The 21,211-nt window shown below is 39.0% G+C and overlaps 1 protein-coding gene across 4 annotated transcripts in view; it reads left to right on the top strand.

Annotated features, from left to right (window-relative positions):
• The window catches only part of PARD3B (par-3 family cell polarity regulator beta), a 944,975-nt gene that overhangs the window by 194,730 nt on the left and 729,034 nt on the right, over positions 1-21,211 (top strand). The gene's annotated exons all lie outside the window — the stretch shown is intronic.

Raw genomic sequence — 21,211 nt, 5'->3', positions numbered from 1 at the left:
AAAGCCTCATGTCTGAGCTGTGAGGAAGTGAGGTACACTGCATACAAGCATTTTTGGCTCTTAGAAGTTTAAGCACTAACCCTGGACAGCTTTACAAAATGGCCCTTCTTTTCAGTGAAGTCTGTTATATCAAATATTGATCATAGATATAGCCACTCATGATAGTAATAATAATTGAATGTTCACGTGACAGAAACTATCCTAAGACTTCACATAATGTCATCTCTCTTAATCCTCAAAACATATTATGAAGTCAGTCTTCTTACCCTTATTTTGAGTTGAGTAAATGAAGGTTTAAGGTTAATTAACTTGTTCTTGGTTATGCAGTTAGAGTTGATGGAGACAGGATTTAAATCCAGGGACTTCTCACTGTCAAACCCAGGATCTCAACCCATGACTTGGCTGAGGTTCGTGATGACTTTTTTTCTCCCTTGTAATAGAATGATGCCCACTGTGTGTGTAAACCTCTTGTTTGCCATCCCCACCTCCATTTAAAGCCCCAGGGAGTAATTTGGCTGATTTACCTGTCTCTTCTGGTTATTTCTTAGGGCTTCAGTTTCTGGCTGATGTCCTTAATGCATGGACTCTGTTAGCATCTGAGAAGAGAAACCGAACACCGTAATTAAATCAGGAAGACTATTCGGTGGCATTTTCCATCCTTTTGGCTTGTAGGTACCGCTGCTTCTCTTGGGGGAGATTGTGTGATACCTTATTTCCCACAATCCTTAATGCTTGCGTAAGAATGAGCGCTGCCATGGTGAACTTTCATCATGGAAGTTTGCTTTTCCTTTCATTTGTTTTGTCAGCAGAAACGCTGGGATTCTGGTTTACTAGCTAAAAAAAAAAACCTGCCAGTAACCAAACACATGGTCTGACAATGTTCAAAATAAACTTTTGTTGTTATTTAACCTTTTCTGTAAGGAAAATTATTGAATGACACAGTCTCTTGAGAAATTTTGCTGAAATGCTGCAATACTCTTCAGATAGTAATTACAGTTGTTGATATGTTTTCTAGCTCTGGGACCAACATGAGTGAGTAGAACAGGAGTTGAAAGCCTTCAGGGTTTGCAGGAGTGGTTTGATAGGATGACAAGCATTAATTGAATAAGCTCTTTAATATAAAGTTGATTTATTGAAGATGGATTCTGGATGAACTTGTAGCCTCAGAGGTGAGGTAATAGAATAGCTTCCTCTTGAGGTTACCTGTGTGAGCACAGAATAGATCATTAGTGATAGAACATCATTTCGTGGTAATCTAGCTGGCAGTTGTAATATTTTATTATGCTATTTAGGTCTTAAGTAGGCAAGTGGCCATTTCTCAAATGCAGAAATTGTATGCAGTATTTACGACTCCCTTTTCTAAGCACTTTTGGTTTTTTCCGTATAGACAGAACATAATTGTGAAACTTTGCCTTTAAATAATTAAACTTGGCTACCATTTTAGAGTTAGAAAACTTGTCTTGGGCCTGAGCAGCCAAACCACACAGCCACCATGGTAGGATTCTAAGTCGAACCAAAGGCACCAGAGAGAGGATTTGAGAGATCTGGGTGGATAGCTTTAGGGTGTTGGGTTCACTTTGCTGGGTGCCTCCAAAGTTGCTAGTGAGGTTGAACAAACAGTGACTCTACAAAACTCGAACTAGAAACGAGTGGCATTCTTTGGGGGTGATTCTTCTTTCTCTTTCGTGTAAGGAGGGAAATTTCAAGCCCAGCAGAGGAGGATTATATTAATATTTATTATGCCTAGCTGGTGGTCCAGAGATCTTAAGGAGAGGAATAACAAATGGGGGTGGATAAAGTAGGAGTTGTTGTGTGATACGGAAAAGGGGACGTGAGTACGTGACAATGTCCCAGCAGAAGTAGGAAAGCTGCCAAAGGTTTACGTCTGAGCACTGCACGATGTCCCCTTGGCGGCAGCGGAGATGATAAATAAACCCAGTGAAATGTTCATTCCTGTCGTGGAGAAGGCTGAGTTTCAAATTAGTGAAGACTAAGAAGAATCAAAGTCCAGAAAGATGACTGTAAACAAGCTGCACAGGACATTATCAGTTTACCCAGTAGTGATCAAATAACCCTGAGGATTAGAAAGCATTTGAAGTGAGCAGGAAACCCATTTTGCCGTCTTTGTAGCGAGTACTCGTCAGGACGTTTGGAAGCAGTGTGCTTTTTGGTTAGCACGCGGGCCTCCTGGCTTCAGGCCAGTGCTCTTCTGGTACACGACTTTGCGTGTCAGTGGAGGTGGGGAGAGGGAGGCAGAGGTGACAGTAATGGAAAGAAACAGGAAGGTTTATCCATGAATTTACAGGAAGGTGGCCAAAACCATGTCTTATTCTATACCCTTGAGACTGTTACCCTTTTCTTATGTCCTGCTTTTTGTAGCTTTGTTAAACAGCGTTTTGCAAAATATCTCTTGCTGAGTAGGATGTTACTGTGTGGTAATTCTCTTAATACTTGAGAAACATTGAACATTTTGAAGCTGTGAAATGACAGTCACCTCTGTCATTAGAGAAAAAATCGTACTGGTAAGGTGGAGATGGTGTTGGAATTGAGAGAGATTGCAGAGATGTAGAACACTTGGGGCAGTTGCTCACAAGAGCCTGCACCGAGGCGATGACGGTGAGAGTAGAGAGGAGTGGAAACCTGAGACATGATCGTGGGTAGGATGTGTCTACTTTGTCAGGTGGTTGAACTTAGATGACAGCAGTGAAGGGCAGTGTGGGGCGGGTCTAGATTTCTCGTGTGGTTGAGTCAATAGTGACTACAAAACTAGAACTAGTCACTTCAGTATCTTCTCTCATCACTGCCAAGCAACTCGTTGCCAAGTCCTGTTGACTCTACCTCCAGAGTACGCAGTGAATTCTTCCTATGGACTTCACTTCCACCACGCTAGCCCAAGCTGCCCTCTACTGCCTGGACTGACTGCTACAGCATCTTCTTAACTGGTGCCATGGTATCTGCTCTTTCCCCCTTCCATCCATTTTCCTAATGTCAGTGACAGTGCTCCTTTCAGTGTGCCCTTCTGATCACTTTACTCTCTGATTTCACCTTCTCTGTGATTTCTTAATACTTTTAAGATAAAGACCAAAATCTTCCACGTGGCCCACAAAGTGTAGTACTGTGCACCCCGCCTGCTGTATCAGCCTCATCTCAAACCTTTTCACTCCATTTTCATGTGGCTTCAGCCATTCTGTCCATCTTTCAAGGTGTCAGACTCTCTTCAGACGTGCTTCTTCTGCACGTGCGTTTTCCACGCTTGAGATGCTGTAGCCTGCCCCTGTCCCTAGGCCAACTCCTCCTCCCTTTACCCTCTGAGTTTTTCTTTATAGAAACCTTCCTTGAGACCCTTGACTGGGCGTGTCCACTTCCTTCTGTACTCCCGTTCCTTACATAGTTCAGTGAATGAGGTTCCATGAGACCAGGAGTTCTTTCCAGTTTTTTAAAAATTACTAAATCCCCAATGCAGTACCTGGTAGATAGCAGCTGTTCAATAAACATATTCTAGGTAAACGAATAACGGCTTTAGTGGAACAGATGTGAATTGTTCACATGGGTCGTTAGGAATACTTAATAAACTGTCTAGTAACTAGTCATTTCTTACATCTCTCAGTTAAACCGAGGACATAATGTGGATCATGTTTTGGTTGACAGTTTTTTGAAGACCAGAACAATATAGTCAGACATGGAACATTCTGGTAATTTGATAGGAAAGTAGAGGAACTTGGAAACTTAAAGAACCGAAGACTTAACATGTCTCATGGTCTTTGCCTTCCCTTGTTTCCTGCCGACTGCTGTATTGATTAAGCAAGATCATGACAAAATAACCTTCTGAGCAATCCTAGGTCACGTGGCTAGTAAGCAATAGAGTGGGTGATGTTTGAGGCCAGACTGAGGTATAGTTCCCAATCCTGGGCTCAGGCACTCTTACCTATTGAATCAGGTGTAAGATGATGCAAAAATACTTTGTAAGCTGTAAGGCTCTAAACAGAGTAAGGTTTAGCCCACAGATGATACATCCAGCTTGCTCTCTGAAGTAGCTATAAACTGTATTTCATTAAATGGTGGAGAGGAGAATGGTGAATTCTGTATACGAGGTAGCATTGAATGAATCAAGTTGAGCTATTTTGCAAAGGCTTCATTGTGATTGTGTGGCTGTATTTGGCAAGCAGAGAATTCCTAATTTCTTCTGCTGTGAGACTCCCAAGGAGACATTTATATTAGCAATACTGAATTTGCAAACCTGCATTTTAAAATTTAGCTCTATTTGTATTCTTTGTCTCTCTAGGAGGTGTTCGCTGCATTATGAAATTCTGTGCTTTTACCTCCTGCTAAGGATTTGAGTTCTTAGCCTAATTAATCATTAAGTGTTGTCAGTCTATCATGATGTGGTTAATTATCAGAGAGAGTGTATGTGTTTCAGTCATGACCCTTTCCTGGGTAACTATAGAAACCTTAGCAGGACTGGTTATTATCTAAAATTATAGAATTTGGTTTCTAAAGCATTTTAGCCTTTGATAGTTATGGGCAAATAATTGGTCATCATCTAGAAAGAAAGGAAAGCTTGCATGAAACGAAGATTTTAAAATAATGTATACATTCTAGAAGTGTGTTCTAAATAATTTATAAATAATAAAAATGTGTTTATAGAATATTTCAGATGATAGCTTAAAGGCTTTTGTTAAACAGTTTTGTATATTTGTTACAGAGCTTTTTTACAAACTGTATTTATCACCAATAATGTTTAGAACCATTTTAGTACAAGTCTAAGGTAATTCCTGACTTGCACTGGTCCAGTGATATTACAGTGAATAGCAGCTACATATCTGGGTTGGTAACAGCTAAATTTAGGGGCTATAAACCTCTGCATATACAGACAACATGAATATTGTACAGTGTCATTTGAAGAGAACAGAAGTAAAAACACTTGTTTTTCCTATTCTGAGAAATTCCATCTGGTTTAGAAAGAAAGCAAGATATATCATTGCATTTTTTTTAATGTGAAGCTCAACAAGCATTATAATCTGAGTGGGGTTGAACATTAATATGGACAGTGGAAATCTGGCAAATCTGTACCGTCCTTAGTCTGTCACATCGTTCAGAGAACAGGGAACATCCCATTTCTAGGAGGCAGTGTTTAAAGTGTGTTGCCCTCTGTCATTGGATGAGTGGAGTTTAGTGACATTTAATAATAGTGATTTGTTTTCATGGTCTAACACCTGAACGGCTTTTTTATGGTCCTCCTGTATTTCGGGGCATGTTTACTTTCAAGGAGAATGTAGTGACCAGAACTTTAATCTGCCTTGTAGCTTGGTGCTAGATTCTTGGAAATTTACTAGAGCAGATTAATGACTTTAATGCACGATTGCAGATAATATAAGCAAAGTATCAAAATATCAGTGAATGAAATCCTAAGGCCCAATTTAATTCTGTTATAAAATTATAATGAAAGTGTACATGTAAACATCTGTACCTGAGACTTGGATCACTTTGTCAGCTAAGACTACCCAAGCTGAATCCTTAAAGTTGATTTCCACGGTTGTTTGCATCACAGGCTAAAGTCACGTTTAAAACTGATCATTTACTTTTCAGTTCAAAACAGAGAGGTTTTGGCAATAAGGACTCAGCTGTCAGCTGACTTGGTCTGCAACAGTGGTAACAATTGCTTTTCATTATTGAGCTACTTAAAAATTAAGTAATTTATTTTCATCAGAAATGCAGGTCACTGCAGATGTTAATGATTTATTGGTTTGAAAAAGAGATGCTTTTTTAAAGATAGGTGATCCTGTAGTGAGTAAGTCCAGTAGGTACACCTAGCCCGAATCAAGCTTTTTTTCGTTGATGTATTTTTTAGTATAATTCTCCTACGGTGACCCAAAGTGCTTAACAGGCCCTACCTAAACATCATAGTCTGAGGCAAACTGAATCAACAGGCAGTTGATTGTTGTTGTTGTGTCATTGTTCAAATCCCTCACTACATACTAATAGCTTTCTCAGCTTTGATTATCAGATTCTACTCTTAATATTTATGCATTTTCTAACTCTACAAGTCGGCAGGCTGTTTAGAATTTGCTTGATGAGTGACGATGAGAATTGAATCTCTTACTTGAAACTACTGAAGTCACAAATTTGGGGAGCTGAGAGTGTGTTGGAACTCTGGTGTGGAGAGCGTAGTGTCACTGGTTTTGTTATGCTGGAGTGTTGCTCAGCCTAATTATCTAAGAATCTTCCGGTTCTTTGGCGTGCTACAGCTGTGACTTTCCCTTTGTCTCAGAAATAACTATCTCCCATACTGCATATGTACAACAGAATGTTTTTTCATATTAATAAATCACTTATGAATTTTATTCCTTGTTTAAATGATACTGTTTACTAAATATATATTAAGACATTCCTGATTGTTTATCTGCTCCAGTAAAGCCACATCAGTGATCCATTTTTGAAATATTTTGAATCAGCCATATGAAAAGGAAATTTAGTGCAACTTAAGCTATTTCTGATAATTCTGCAAAGATTATATTTCTCCACCATATATATCTAGTTAGGCAACACATTTATCCTTTTTTTATTTTTATAATTTCCTTATCCTTCTGGATTAAGTATGGATATTTCTGATACAGTTTTAATTTATTTTTATACTACTGGTTACTAGTAATTATTGGACCCACATCAAATACTGGTGAGTTCAAATTCCAGCTGACAAAAGTGTCCTATACCAGATTTGTGATTTTTTGTTTGTTTCAAAAGACTACTTGTTCCCTAAAAATGTCTGTTCCATCTGCCTTTTGTGGCATTTTCCTTTTAATTTGGATTCAAGAGGAAGATGTCTATGCCACAAACTCTACTTCTCATGCTGAGCTGGTCTGGCAGTGAGAGAACTGTAAATGACTTGGCAACCTGATTTGTCTCACATGGCCTCACCTCTGGAGCTACTTACTGAGGGAGACAGTTAAGTCTGGAACATGCTTGTGATGTTGTAGAATGAGCAATACTGACCTAAGTGCAGAAAACTTTATATAATCACGGTCAGTGTGTTTAAGTCAGGGTTGGTGTTTGGTGAAGGCTCTCTTCCTGGCGTGTAGACAGTCATGTCCTCGGATGGCCTGTGCACACATGGGGAGAGAGGGATCTCTGGTGTCTCTTCGTCCTAGAAGGACACTAATCCTTGTAGATTAAGGCCTCACCTTTATATTCTCATTTAACCTAATTACTTCCCTAAAGGCCTTATCTACAAATACAGTCACATGGGGGTTAGGGTTTCAACATACGAATTTTGGGGGCATACATTTCAGCCCACAGCGTAGTGCTACTACATACGGAACTTTTACCATGTGCCAGACACGCATTTACAGACAACCATTTACACATGAGGAAACAGATCCTGAGATGAAGTACCTTGCTCAAAGTCACAGATAACAAGGGGCAGAGTTGGGATTCAAATCCATATAATCAGGCCTTACCTGTTGGTTATTCTGTCCTTAAAATAATAGTGACATATTTACAGCTTTTCCTTGCTAAATTTACTTCTGGCCTAATATTGGATGAGATTCCTTTTGGCTTTTTTATACATACAAAACTGGTTTTCTTTCTTTCTTTTCTTTTCTTTTTCCTTTCTTTTTTTTCTTTTGTAATTCACTTTTTACCTGTTGTAACAGTTAAGAGGGCAGACTCCAGAGACAGAGTTTATGGGTTCATAGGTGTCTTTTTCTGGAAAACAGGGAATAGATACCAACTACGTAGTTGGGATGTTGTGATAATTCAGTGAGAGAACACTTATTAAGGACTTAGAAAGTGAGCCTGGTGCCTGGTACACAGGAAATATGAATGAGTATTAAAGATAGGGCAGTAAATAAAGGATGAGCTCAGGCAAGAGTGATCTTCTCTCCCTGTCTTAGGAAGGCTTACCTGATGGAAAGTGTTTTGTTATAAATCTTACACACCTGCTAACTAATGGCAGCACAGGGTTCGTCACAGAATTTATATGCTCTGGCAAACTTGCCAGTTAGGCAAGACTTTATAAAGCAGATATTATTTGCAATTTTTTTCCTCTAAATGCTTTGAAGATATCATGGGAATATTATTTTCCTTTGACCTGTAGGTTATTAAATTCCTATTAAAGCCAGATCTTCATGTTACATATCTTCATGTTACATCTTTAAAGGACAACCTGTGCCTTTCCGGTGTACGAATAGGATCCCAGATCTCTAACATACACACAGCCTCAGCTTTGCGTTGCTCCTGGCGTGGTTAGCCGCTGAGGTGCTCTGCCTGTGCCCGGACGCTTCACATGCGTCCTTTTACCACCACACAGTCCACTGCCGCGGGAGCAGGAGCAGACCCCTCTCCTCCCCCTGCTCTTTCCCTTCCCCGCTCACTGCGGTTCTGGTGCGACTCTGCCCTGCTGCCCTTCGTTTCCTAAGGCAGGGCCTGAGGCAGAGGGATGGAGGGTAGGAAAAGCAGGAAATACCTCCTGGACGTTTCTGAGCTCCCCCAGGAGAAGTGTAATTCTGGAAGTCGTGACTAATTTCTGTGCCAGGATTTAGGCTGAGTCCTGCTGGGGGAAATGGCATGTAGACATTCATGCACAGCGTATTAAATGCCAGGGGAGAGGAACTAATTCTGCTCTGGGGTGTTGGAAACCATCAACAAGAAGAGGAAGTCATTTATGTTGGGTCCTGAGGGTTGATTGCCAAGGTTACTGGTTGCTAGGTACAACTGAACTCCTTCTGAGTTGTCTTCGGTGGCAGGTAGCCATCTGTAGGCTAGTCAGGGAGACGAACTACCAAGGACGGCATTCCTCCTGGGGGAAGTTGTTTGGGTTCTAAGCAACTTATTTACAAATGTACCACTGGCATACAACCCATTTGTAAGTTGGTATAATACAATTGTTTTTATAACTGCTCCTATGTAATCGTTCATTATTGATGAAGATGAAATTTCCCATCAAGTTCACACTGAGGTTTTTTTCAGCAGTGGTGATGGAGTTGTATGAGTGCCCCGTTATTCTCGCTCAATGTCTGCTTTGACCATTATCATGCATTTGCAGGACTTGGGTTAAACACAGTCTGTGGCTGTGAAAAAGATGTAAACTGTGGAACCCACATGCACATCAAACCTACGTTGTTGTAACAAGTTAAATAATTAGTTATGTATGTACACTAACCATAAAACTCAAAAAACTGACAGTAATGTATGAAGTGTATGAAAATAAATCACAAAACAAGTACAGTGCAAGAATAAGCACCCAAACTGTGAAAGTATAGTCAGACTTGACCTACTGTTCATGCTATGAGAAATGATATTTCTAAATGCTTAATGAGTTTTTACTAATTTCCATTAATCTGAGATGGGTTTCTTTATGTCTTGTAATACTTTTCTCATGATTTGAACTTCTTTCTAATCTACGATTTCCCCCAGGAATTGTGTAAATGCTTCTGTTCCTCCTGTGACCCGGCTCCTCAATCCCTGCAGCATCCCTTTTTTCCAGCCCCTCTGGTGAGTTGTACTGAATGAAACACCAGCAGTGCCTTAGATGAGCCAAGCTCTCATCTCTAGCCTTTGCTGTCTCCCCTTCCCCATCCCCATCCCCAGCTTGACAACTCCTCCCCTTTCGGGACTCAGCTTAGAAGTCGGATGTTCTTGGCCATCCCTCCTTGACAGGACATAGCAAGGCTACAAAGGTGTTCCTGCAGGCCCTACCAAGCCTACAGAAATATTTGGGATGTGTCCTTACCACAAAGAGTCGTGCCTACTAGTCCCCTTATCTGGACCACTAGGCTGCTTTTTATCCATTATTTAGTCCCAGGTGCTTTCCCCGTGACTGACATGTAGGAGGCACTCAATAAATATGTGTGTGTTGAATGAATTCGTAGGTTATATTTTTGCCTCTTCTCTCTCCAGAGTGTTTTAGTTCACCGGTAGCCAGAGTCTTTATTGGCTGTCTTTAATGCATCCAGATGTATAAATGTGTGGAAACAGCAAACTGATGCTTTTTTAATTTGGAGCCTCACATAATCGTATGGGGAGCAAGTTATTCAAGTGGCAACAGAAACTTGGTATACGGTGATAGGCACATCCTCATTCAGTGACATCTTACATTCATGAAAGTCACGGTGTATTTTTTTACAGAGATGTAACTTACTATTCCTTGAAGTCTTATATTTTGGATTCTGTTTCGGACTCTTTAGAAACTGAAGAATGCCTTTCTTGTGCTAAGGTCCTCCATGTTTGCCTTCTGTTTGTTTGCTTTTAGTCCTTTCTCTGAATTACTGAAGCCCAGAGCTCCAGTGACCTACATGCACTTTCAGACTCTGTGTAGTGGCCTGAATTTACTGCCATCTCCTTGGATGGCAATAAGCTAAACATTTGAAAAATTACTGCATCTTAGGGTACCAAAGGAGGTCACTGGAGTTGAGTCCAGCTAATAAGTTTTTTCGTCCTATTTATTTTCCCTTGTCAGTGTTGCTCTGGGCTCCTTAGGAATTTATGAAGAATGTGGTGCTGTTTTTTTTTTTTTAACTTAACAAATCATCTACATTGATTTTTTTAAGGAGCAAATAACAAAACATCACATCTAAAAATAAGTTATTTCAGTGATGGTACATGGCAGTCCCACCAATGCAATGAAAATCTATATTCATCAAAATATAGATACTTGGAGTATCAAATCCTGTGAAAATTGTGAGCTTTTTGCTCCCATTCTCAGTTTAATAAAGACAAAAAATATCAATAAGACTAAAAACCATTTTCCAGCCAGGCAATCTGCAATGATTGTAAGTCAGAGAACTGCTTTGTTCTTTGGGCACGTAGGGTGCCAGTGTTGTTTCTGTAGAGCCCAGATCAACTAAACATACACACATTTCTTGTTGATCCTATAGCTTTTGCATCATTTTTATCGAAGTTGAAAGGGGAGAGTTTGTTTCCATGACAGCCACACATCACATCTCTTTGAACCCTACCATGTGCTGTTGAGAACACTGCTCATCTCCGAGTGCTGCTGGTCCTCATTCTTAGGATGAGGGATCCCTTCACCTGCTGCAGGTTTCATTTCTACCTTTGGATTTCCCTGGTCTTCATCTTTGAAAGTACCTGATAGTATATTTCAGTTTTTATCCCACCGTCTCCCTTCTTAGAGACTTCCCAACCTTTGTCAGTCTTTCCGATGTTAGAGAGCAAATCTGTTCCCTAAGTACAGACAGCTGTTGGGGCAGGAGTGTTAAAAGGAACAGTAGCTCCAGCCCTTTTGTGAAATACGTAGTCAGCATCGTGACTGCTGGAGGTGGCTATTCTGGAGGGCTACCCGTGGCTCAGTACTGAGTGTATTCAGTCTTGTTAAACTTGGTCCCCTCTCAGTAAGCAGGATTTCTGGAGAGCAGTGTGATGCTAGCAAGAGCAGGTCTTGTTTTCCCTTTGACCTTGTCAGTAAGAGAGTTTTGCTGTTTTCTCGTTTTAGTGCAGCCCTTTCAAGTTGAGGTATTAGGATTTGAAACCTCATTATATTCTTACTGGGTGGAAACTAATTTTCTTCTATTACTTTTCAAAGAGAAAACGTGTTTTTAATTGGTCTGCTGACTTTGAAGGAAAAAGAACTTTGGGGAGGGCTCTGAACACCAACTTTATGGACAGGGTTGAATATATTCTGTGATGCTGTGTCCCCCTTCTCCCTCCTGCTGACCGTGGGTGGGTGGGTGGGTAGGTGTCCCCTCCTCAAGTTGTCTGTCTTGGCAGAGCGTGGCGACTGAACTGGGTTTAACCGTTGATCCTGCGAGACCGAGTTCCTTGTGGCATCGTGACTGTCGTCTCGGTGCTTTGTACAGTACCTGGGTTGTCGTTGATGTTTAGTACGTGTTTTATGAGTAAATTTGCCTTTATAATGCCTCCTGAACAATTTGTATGTCATACCAGGTGGCAGGTTTCTTTCCTAATGGTTGTGTGTAGGAGAATCTCAAGTTTCCAACTGGATATCCACTTGCATTTTACTAGATGTGTTGGGGCAGTAGAATGCACATCGACTAATGGTACCTGTTACCTGGGAAAGGCGAACACCCTGATCAGAGAGGATTAGGCTGAGATATGCTGATACTGGCCAAGGAAATTTGCCCCCCTCCTCCAGCCTAACATTCTACTTGAACAGAATTTATGGGACATAGTCTTCTGTTACAGCTCTGCTTTATTGCCTCACAGGGACAGTTGAATTCCCTGCTATAGACAGAGAAGTGGTACCCAGAAGATATGAAAATAATGACAGCTAAGGAAAGTGTTACCATGAAGGTTTGATTTTAATTCTGAGCTGAAGCTACCAGGAGAGCCAACAAACAAAACTCAGTCATTTTTTATAAAATGAAAATTAAATGTTTAAACTTTGGATATAGTAGCTTCATAAAGCTAATCTACTTATTCTCAGAAGTTTTAAGTCTATCATGTTGTTGTTGTCAATAGTAGTTTTAGTGCTCCATTTCCAAGAACAGTGGTGTCCTCCACCAGTCCTTTACCTGAATTCTCCAGCTGGGTGAAGGTTAATTTTCAGCTTGCTAGTAACTGTTTGAAAAACAGTTCATGAAACAACTCAGATCTCTTGAGTTGCCTCTCTCCTTAGATCTCAGGTTAGTTGTTGTGTAGGTCATAAGTTGCGGGGTGCGTGCCACTCCAAAAACTTTCCCTATAGTCTTGAGGGTCCAGAGTTCTACCTGCCGTATTTCGTTATGAAGGTTTTAGTGCCCCTTCAGTTGAAGTTACTTAAGTCACAGTCCTTTTTTTTTTTTTTCGGCAAACCAACCAAGTCCTTGAGTCATTAGATAAACTCAAGCATTGGGAATGACTTCATCTGCAGTCAAGGTTCAGAGAAAAGATAAGGACTTAGTATGTTGTAGGAAGGCCTCTGGTGTTTACATCCTGGTCCCAGTGCTGCCTGCACAAATTTTCTAACATGGAGCTGACATCACCTATTCCCAAAGCACCATCTAAGAATCTGCCAATTTAGATGAAGCAACTTTTGAGATAACCGGTCAATACAGGAGAGAATGAGGTTTTCCTAAGGCCATGGCCTCTACGTGGTTGTTTTTATTTCTTGCTTTTTATTTAGTGTTTGTCAGTGTTGTGAAGGGTCCAGAAAATGGAAAAGATTGTCCTTAACTTTTATGACTTCAGTTTATCGTATGAGAGAAAATGCTCACCCAAAAGAAAATAGAAAGTGAAACCTTCTTTATCTTAGAATTGGATGTAAGCTTAAAGGCTTTTCTTTAGTCATTTTATGGCCACCTTGGAAATGTGAACACGGGTCCTGCCACAGCCAGAGTTGTAATTTACCCCCTGATCAGAATGAAAATGATGGCAATTCACTCTTGATTTAAATGTAGTCCTTATTTTCTCTAGTATTATTGCACAATATTATTTTCTAAAGCGCTGTTTCTCATCGACAGTGTCTTCCCACTATTGTATCATTCTCCTATTATTTATACATGTAAGAACTCTGCTCCTCATAATCCTAAAATTCATTTATAATAATTTAAATAAATAACTTTATTTTATTTTATCTTATTCTGAAAGAAAACTGACTTTCTTGGAATGAATTTCTAAAATATGTCTCACTTCCCATTTTGCCTTCTGAAAGAAGAGTTTTGGAGGATCAGAGGATTCTAAGGGTAGCATGAATCTTGGAAGCCATTTTGAGTCATGAGGCTCACTTTACAATTAGAGAAAGCAAAACTGTTTCAGTGGCTCACCTGAGGATGTGAGTTCATGGAAGTAGTGACTGTAGGTCTCAGTCGTCTGATTACTTCTCATCGCATTGCTCCTTTGGAGTATATCAGATTGCCTCCCTCTTTTAAACCAACGATGGTACCAGTAATCAGATTTTAAAGATCAGGGCCATGATGTCATTGACCTTGTCTATGTCCTTGTTGATCCTGTACCCAACTTTTTTCCAGTAAAGAAAGTAGAAGTGCTTAATCGTGATCCCACCTTGGTTTTTACTATGTCAGTGCCTATGCCTGCTTATTTATTAATCTGCATTACTCCTGCCTTTCAGATCTGAGAAGTAGAAACTTTGTACTTGGATGCTTTTTTAAAAGTTCTTCATTATTAACAATCCTTTGCCTAACAGTGTCTGAAACTTATTTTTATCACATTTGCTAAAATATGTCCAGGGATATGGTTTTAGAAAAAATGCTAGACTGTTATCTTTTACATTTAACAAAAAAGTTCTTTGGAGCTAATGCCCTTGGGATACTTGATAATGAAAGTCAGAAGGGTGTTAAAAATCTAATTTAGAAAGACTTCACCAATTTGGTAAATAGAAAAATTATAAATAGTGAGTCTGGTAGCAAATATAAATTTATTAGACTTTTGATTGGTTATGGATGTGTGCTGAACTTTATGGGTAAAAGCACAAATATCAGAACATATTATATTCTTCTATCATATTTTTTCTTAAAGTACTTAAAATATCCCTTTGAACCTACTTCACAGTTTTTGCTTGTTAAAGAATATAGCAATAATAGTTTTAAACTTGAAATCTTAAGAGAAATCATCGGGACCAGAGCTTTCATATTTTTTATCAAGTTTTATGTTGACCAAAGAACAATAATATGTACCTTTTATTTTCATAGTGCTGTATTGTAAAGAAAACCAGACAAAACCCTGAGTTTCCTTTTGAAATAAGGTTGATTTGTTTAATAGCTAGAGAAGTGGAAGGAAAAAGGCCAAAAATTTGGAATTTAGGATTTTCCTACCTATAATTACATATACTGTGTCTACCACTGTCCATCCTTCTACTCCCAACACCCCCCCCCAGCTGAAACTTGACCCCAACAATACATATATTTCAAATACCAGCTAAAATACAAACTCAGTCCAATGATGAAGTCCTAAGTATGTCAGTTAGAATAGCCTATGGCTTCTAATTCAGAGAGCTTGCAACCTGGTGTGTTTCAGCTAATTTTAATTCTCCTAGATGTCTCAAACACAAATTACTTGATTACCTCCTACATCTCTCTTACTCTGGGTTACTGAACATAATAATACGATTTTGCTTTTTTTTTTTTTAATAGACCCATTCATCACCCTGATCATTTAGCACTTCACAAACAGCTGGTGGCAAGCAGTATCACTAACATTCTTTTAGAGTTCTTTTGGTTTTTTTTTTTTTTTTTTTTTTTTAACCCTTGATTCTCTTGAGCAAGAATAAGACAGGAAAAAGAAAGACCAGTTTTTGTTTAATCTGTAGTGATCAAAAGAAGTCCCCAATATTAGTAGGGACTGATTTTGACAGTAACTTGTATCTGCAAAATGTATGAGGCTGGCTCTATTCCAACTTTTTCTTTATCTTTTTCATTTTTCTTTTCTCTTTGATGGTAACAAAGTTTTAGTTATAGCTACAATATTTTGTTCAGATTTTAGAAGACTATTCCTTAGTTCCTTTACCTTTGTCATCGTGGGGATAGTCTATCCCCTCGTTTGATTTGTGAAAAACTCCTCATTTTTCCTGAAAATGAGCAGACTCCTTAGTCATACATGTATTTTGGTTTTGTGTCAGTGCTAATAAAAAATATAGTCAGGATTATAAATCTGAAAGTTCTTTAAATGAGGGTATAGTTCAAGTATTCCCAATAAGTTCTTTCCCTTTATGCTTTCCCTTATCAGCTTTCTATTCTTATTCTTATTCTTATTCTTATTCTTATTCTTATTCTTATTCTTATTCTTATTCTTATCTTATTCTTTTACTATGAAGCTCTCCTTTCTCTCCTTTTTTATCATTATACATGTCAAAATAACTTTGAGAGTGAGTTTTTTGCTTTCACTGAATATACTCATATCGGGCATGTTTGCATCTGTTAGGATCTATAACTTTTTTGTGGCACTTTACAACTCTAGAGACCACCTGGTTTTGTGTAATCCCACTATGGGTGTGTTCCTAGGCGATGCCATTTATTTGGAGCTCAGGGAGATAGAAAGAAGCTAAAACTGCTGTGTTATGGGCGGTTAGTAGACTTGGGTGAAAGCAATGAAGGTACCTCAGGGTTTTTTGAATGTTATTGGCAATGTTCAAAGCAGCACTGTTGTATTTTTCTGAAGGGCAGAACTTTCTTTTATAAGATTTTTAATCAGTTTCCCATATTAAAGTTCAAATCTCTGTAAATTCCACGTAACCAAGGAGATGTATTACTTCAAGAAAGAAAAAGAATTATAGTATTGCAAAATTATTTCCTTATTTGACATCAGTATTACTCTAATAAAGGTAACTTGTATTCTTCATATGGTGGTGCACTGACACTGGCGCTCAGTTCACTTTGGTGAAGTGTCTGCAGAGGTGTGTTGGTAAATGTTTATTTACCAGCACTCAGGGCCAGATGAGGTCGAGTGGGACTGGTTTGTAGCATGTGCCACTTACCGTGATGAAATTACTCCTCCTGTGGACAATTCCAGCCTGTCAATGTGATGTCACTAGGCGGAAGGTGGGTAAAGGCTTGCAGTTGCTCACCATCAATAGTCTTCTTACCACACAGGTGACAGCAGATGGAAACAGCCTCAGAACCATGGGTCACAGTAAAATGTCACCAAATATTTAGGAAGTGATGTGTTTTGAGTTTTTATTATATTCGTTTTGAGCATAATTTATTTAATTGTAATTTTATAAAACGAGATATTTGATCATGGATATGGTTTAACAATTGACTCACAAAATGCCTGAAATTTAACAGTCTGCCCCAAGTCGGAGTAAGTCCTCTTTGGAAGATAACTGTCAATGCTTTGTGGCCAGTCCTGTTATATGTGTGATTTGTTTCTTTAATTATTGTCCTCACCTTTGAAAACGCTGCTGCTTACTCTCTCTCTAGATACATACCATTTTTATTATCATCATGAGTATAAATATATGAATAAGCTGCTGAGGTTTGATGATATGCTTGTTTCTACATAAAGTAAGTTAAAGATAGGTAGTCACTGTCCCTCAGAAACTTAAAATCCAAGATACGGTACTAGTCATGGAAAGCACAGAAACATTCAAAATGTAAGCAGTGAACAAAGACTGAGTTAAATCTTCAAATTTGGCCAAACTCAGGTAAAGAAAAGATGTTCCATTACATTTTCATAGTTCCGTGATGCCTTTGGTGATTAAAATATATTTTGTGGAGCCCTGCCCCTGTCTCTTTCAGTTTTTGTACAGACGGATAGTGATTTTGGAGACATGCCTTTGCATTCCAGCCAGGAAAACAGTGTCCGTCATTATACTGTTAGATATGCTAGAGAAGCTTCAGTGAGCACAGGACCCTCCCTCCCCTGGTCTGCCCAGGATGGACTTCTGAGACTACAGGGCATATGTGAACAATGTCTTGTGCTTGTTGGCGAAACAGAGCGGGGAGGGGTTTCCATTTACTGAAGGAAAAATGCTCAGCAGCCTGGTCTGAAATGACTGTGAGAAGCCAGTCTCGCCACTGGACACCACAGCGTGTGACTTTCTCTTCTGTTACCAACAGAATACTTGGTAGCAACCCAAGCTCTCCTTACACTATAGAAATGTCTAACCTTTTATATGGTTAGATCGTTAGAGAATATGCTAGCTGAGCTTGTCCAGAAATGCATTTCCTGAACTCTGCTTTCCCATTTCCTCTTACTGAGGACAGGTATGAGCATCAGTTAAATATGGAATACTTTTCCTGCTTTATATTTCATATTTCTTGTATTACAGCCAATATGATAAGTTATTTTTAGAATTTACTGACAGCAGGTCACTTCTTTCCCTTACAACATACTTTCTTTTTCTTAAGATGAAGATTCTATGCAACATATTAATCCTCCCATTTTTTTGTCTTGGTGACCAGGAATTGAAAGTTAAATTTAACAGGTCTGTGTTAATAAGTGTGACTGAGACTTGTTTCCTGATCACTCTACATGTTTAACTACTTTTCTCTCTTTTGTATCTATGTCACTATTTATAAGGAACACCAAATCAGAAGATAGGGCAGACATTATAAACACTTTAGTTCAAAGAGCTGTTAATGGAAGACATGATAGTAGTGTGTTTGATTAATATGCCATGCCAGTAAGTATTGGTGGTTGTCTGTAATCTTAGTTGCTGTTCCCAGTCACCATCCTCTTCTCCATCACTTCCTTGACCTATACAATCCTGGTTTGGGGAGAGCTGTGATTGACCTACTATGTTCAGAAATACGTGAAGTGATTGAGCAGTAATGTTGAGAGATACCACTACCTGGTGTTTCACAGGGAGTAATACAGCACTGCACAGACAGGTCAAGGGTCACAAATGGGAAGAGACATTACATGGCAACAGGGCGACTGACAGTGCCGCTCATCACCACAGTGGGAAGAATGGCACTGACCCGATGTGGAGAATGTCACCAGCATCCAGCACACAGGTCAGAGAAAGGAATTTCACCACCCCCAAGACTAAGAAGTTGTTTGAAAGGTAAACAAACTCGGCGGCAACTTCTTCCTCGGAGCATTTCAACATAGACCACTCAGGTGATGCCGGGGCGCCTGGCACATGGTGAGCTGTTAGGATCCTTTATTCTCATTACCACAGTTCAGAAGAGCTGCGTGAGGATAGCCAGGAATAGCATCCTGACATAATTAAGACTCACTGACCTACTTGTCACACAAGACCACCTTGTGAAGCCTAGGAAGTGTGTCATCTTTTAGATGAATCCATTCCTGGGTGACATTTGTGGTTAGCATGGTAATATACTTCATAAAATAATGAACAGTTTCTGGTCTCATGTATTGAAGTCCACGTACTCTTTTGAGTAGCCATATGCCTCTGGCTAGGCTGTATTTATATATACTATTCTATTTGCATTGTTCTTTGACCATTTTAAAACTATTCATTAGATTAAAAAAAATCACCCTATAGAACGGTTGAAGCTTTCACAGGAAAGTAACCTGGTTTGTGTATCATTATTTAACAGCCTTGAGAGTTACAGCACATGAGAAAATTTTTCAATTAAAATATGGTGATTTTATGAGTCCAGGTATAACATTCTATTCTATTCTATGTTTAAGTAGACTACTGAAATACATTCTTACAATTCATTGATGAACAGGTTTATTACCTAAACGAAAATATAATCAGTTAAAAAAAAAGTTTGCAGCATGAGAAGCGAAATGTCTCATTTTGCATGGTTGTTTTGTTATTATGTTATTTTCATAAAGGAAAGTTATTAAAATAAATATTGTACCAGGAAAGTATACTGTAAATAATTCAGGCTTACTGGAAAATTACATTAAAAGTGGATACAAAGAAGGGAGCTTGGACAAATACATTAAAAAAAATGTTAACTTATAAACAGACACTGCTGTTTCACTGCTCTTGGTAGTTTATTTGACTTCCTTTTTTTATGAAATAAATATATTTTATATTAGCATATGAGGCGTCTTAAATTTCTGGACTTTTAAAAATGAAATTTATTGCCACATCAGGGTTTCTACAGCAGGAGAGTTTTTTTGGAAGAATGCCATTGGCCCAATGAGATAGGAGAAATGCTCTGTATAATTTGAAAACACATTTCTTTAGGTGAATTAAAAGGCTAAGGAGGCCATTATAAAAATTAATATAATTCTCTTGGGAGATACCGTCACATTCAAGGATACTGAGATTATCTCTGAAATATTCTGTAAGAAATTTATTAAGTTTTGATTCATAAAACCTCCTGCATGTTAGGTTGCATTTCTATTTGCATTTGTTAAGCAGTTTTATTTATCCTGGAGGAGGGTTTTGTTTTTATCTCCATTGTACTTGAGAGTAAAATCACCTGACTGTATGATTATTTTTGCAGATTGTTTATCCCTTGCATATTTGTGCTTTGCACTTGTGTTCATGGAGTTCTGTCTGGATGGGGAAAGGGGAATGGAATTTTTGTGTCTGTTGCTGTAACGAAATATTTTGAAGTACTTAGCACAAATTGTTCGTTTTATTCTTTGTTTACATATTGCATTATACTCTACTGGTTCTTTATACTGTACAACGTTTGACATTTTTATTCTGTCTCTCAATGCGCCTAACACAGTGTTTGGGGGCAGCTGACAGAAATAGAGGTTGCCTTGACTTGGAGATTTCTCAGTACAGTTTCGGACCATCAGTGCTGTGAATTTGATGCTGAGTGACATGGTCTTTTAGGGGATTTCTAGGTTCTTGATTGGCTGGGTTGAGGTGTTGAAAGTGACTACTAAACTGGGGATGTGGCATGGAGTGGGATCGGAGTCTGGTCTCTGGGTGATTGTCTGTGTATAATCTAGGTAACTAAAGAAGGTCTTTTTGTCCAGAGACTTCAAAGTATACTGTTGGTGCCCCCAGTGTTCTCTTTCTGTGACCATTTCCCCTTTTAAGCAGATGGTGCAATTAATTTCAATAATTCAAACTGCTGTCCTACATATCTTAATATATATTTGGTCCCTCCCTATGCTTTCTCCTACCTTAATTGATAGGGCTCTAAACATGTTTATTCCTTTTCTTTTTTTGTCTTTCCTTTTCCTTTTGTTCTATATTGACATTAAATTGAAAGCCTCTAACCCTGCTTCATGCTATTGTCCTTTTTTGTTGTTTTCTTTTTTTTTTCCCCTGGTGCTTTCTTATTTCTTTGGTACTCAATTGTGTGTTTGTGTGTGTGTGAAATTAATGCTACTGAACTTTACATCAAAACTTGGTTAACATGGCACATTTTATGGTATGTATATTTTAGCATAATACAGAAAATATATAAGCTTTCTGATAAAACGTTAAAAAGTTCTGTAGAAGGATAGCTCCTAATAGAGCAGGTAGAAAACCCCCTGCAGATGAGAACAGAGTGGAGTACAACCCCCAGGCCTCGTGATGGCTGGCCTCTGGCATCTGAGCCCAGGGAGTCTGCAGGAGTGCTGTCTCTCCCTAGAGGTGCAGCAGGTTGGGGAATTTCCCTCCAGCCTCAAAATGACTTCACCTACATTAAAAACTAACAGTTGTGTAAGTTTTTCCCTTTTGTACCACTCTATTATAGTACCTGTTGGCTCTGTGGGGAACATTTTGCCTGATAATACTTGTTTTGTTGGAGTACATTTTCTTGATACATGTACACACCTGTAAAACTATCAAGGCGATGAAGAGACCCACTTCCCCAAGTGTTTCCACCAGCTGTTTTATAATCTCTCCCTCATGCACCCTTCTGTTCCCCCTTGAACTGCTTTCTCTCATACATACCACTTTGCGTATTCTAGGTTTTTATGTAAGTGG

Source organism: Camelus bactrianus, chromosome 5 (assembly GCF_048773025.1).
Source record: "Camelus bactrianus isolate YW-2024 breed Bactrian camel chromosome 5, ASM4877302v1, whole genome shotgun sequence".
In the NCBI taxonomy this organism is placed as follows: Eukaryota; Metazoa; Chordata; class Mammalia; order Artiodactyla; family Camelidae; genus Camelus; species Camelus bactrianus.
The sequence above is the reverse complement of the archived record's forward strand: the minus strand, read 5'-3'. Positions and strand labels throughout refer to the sequence as shown.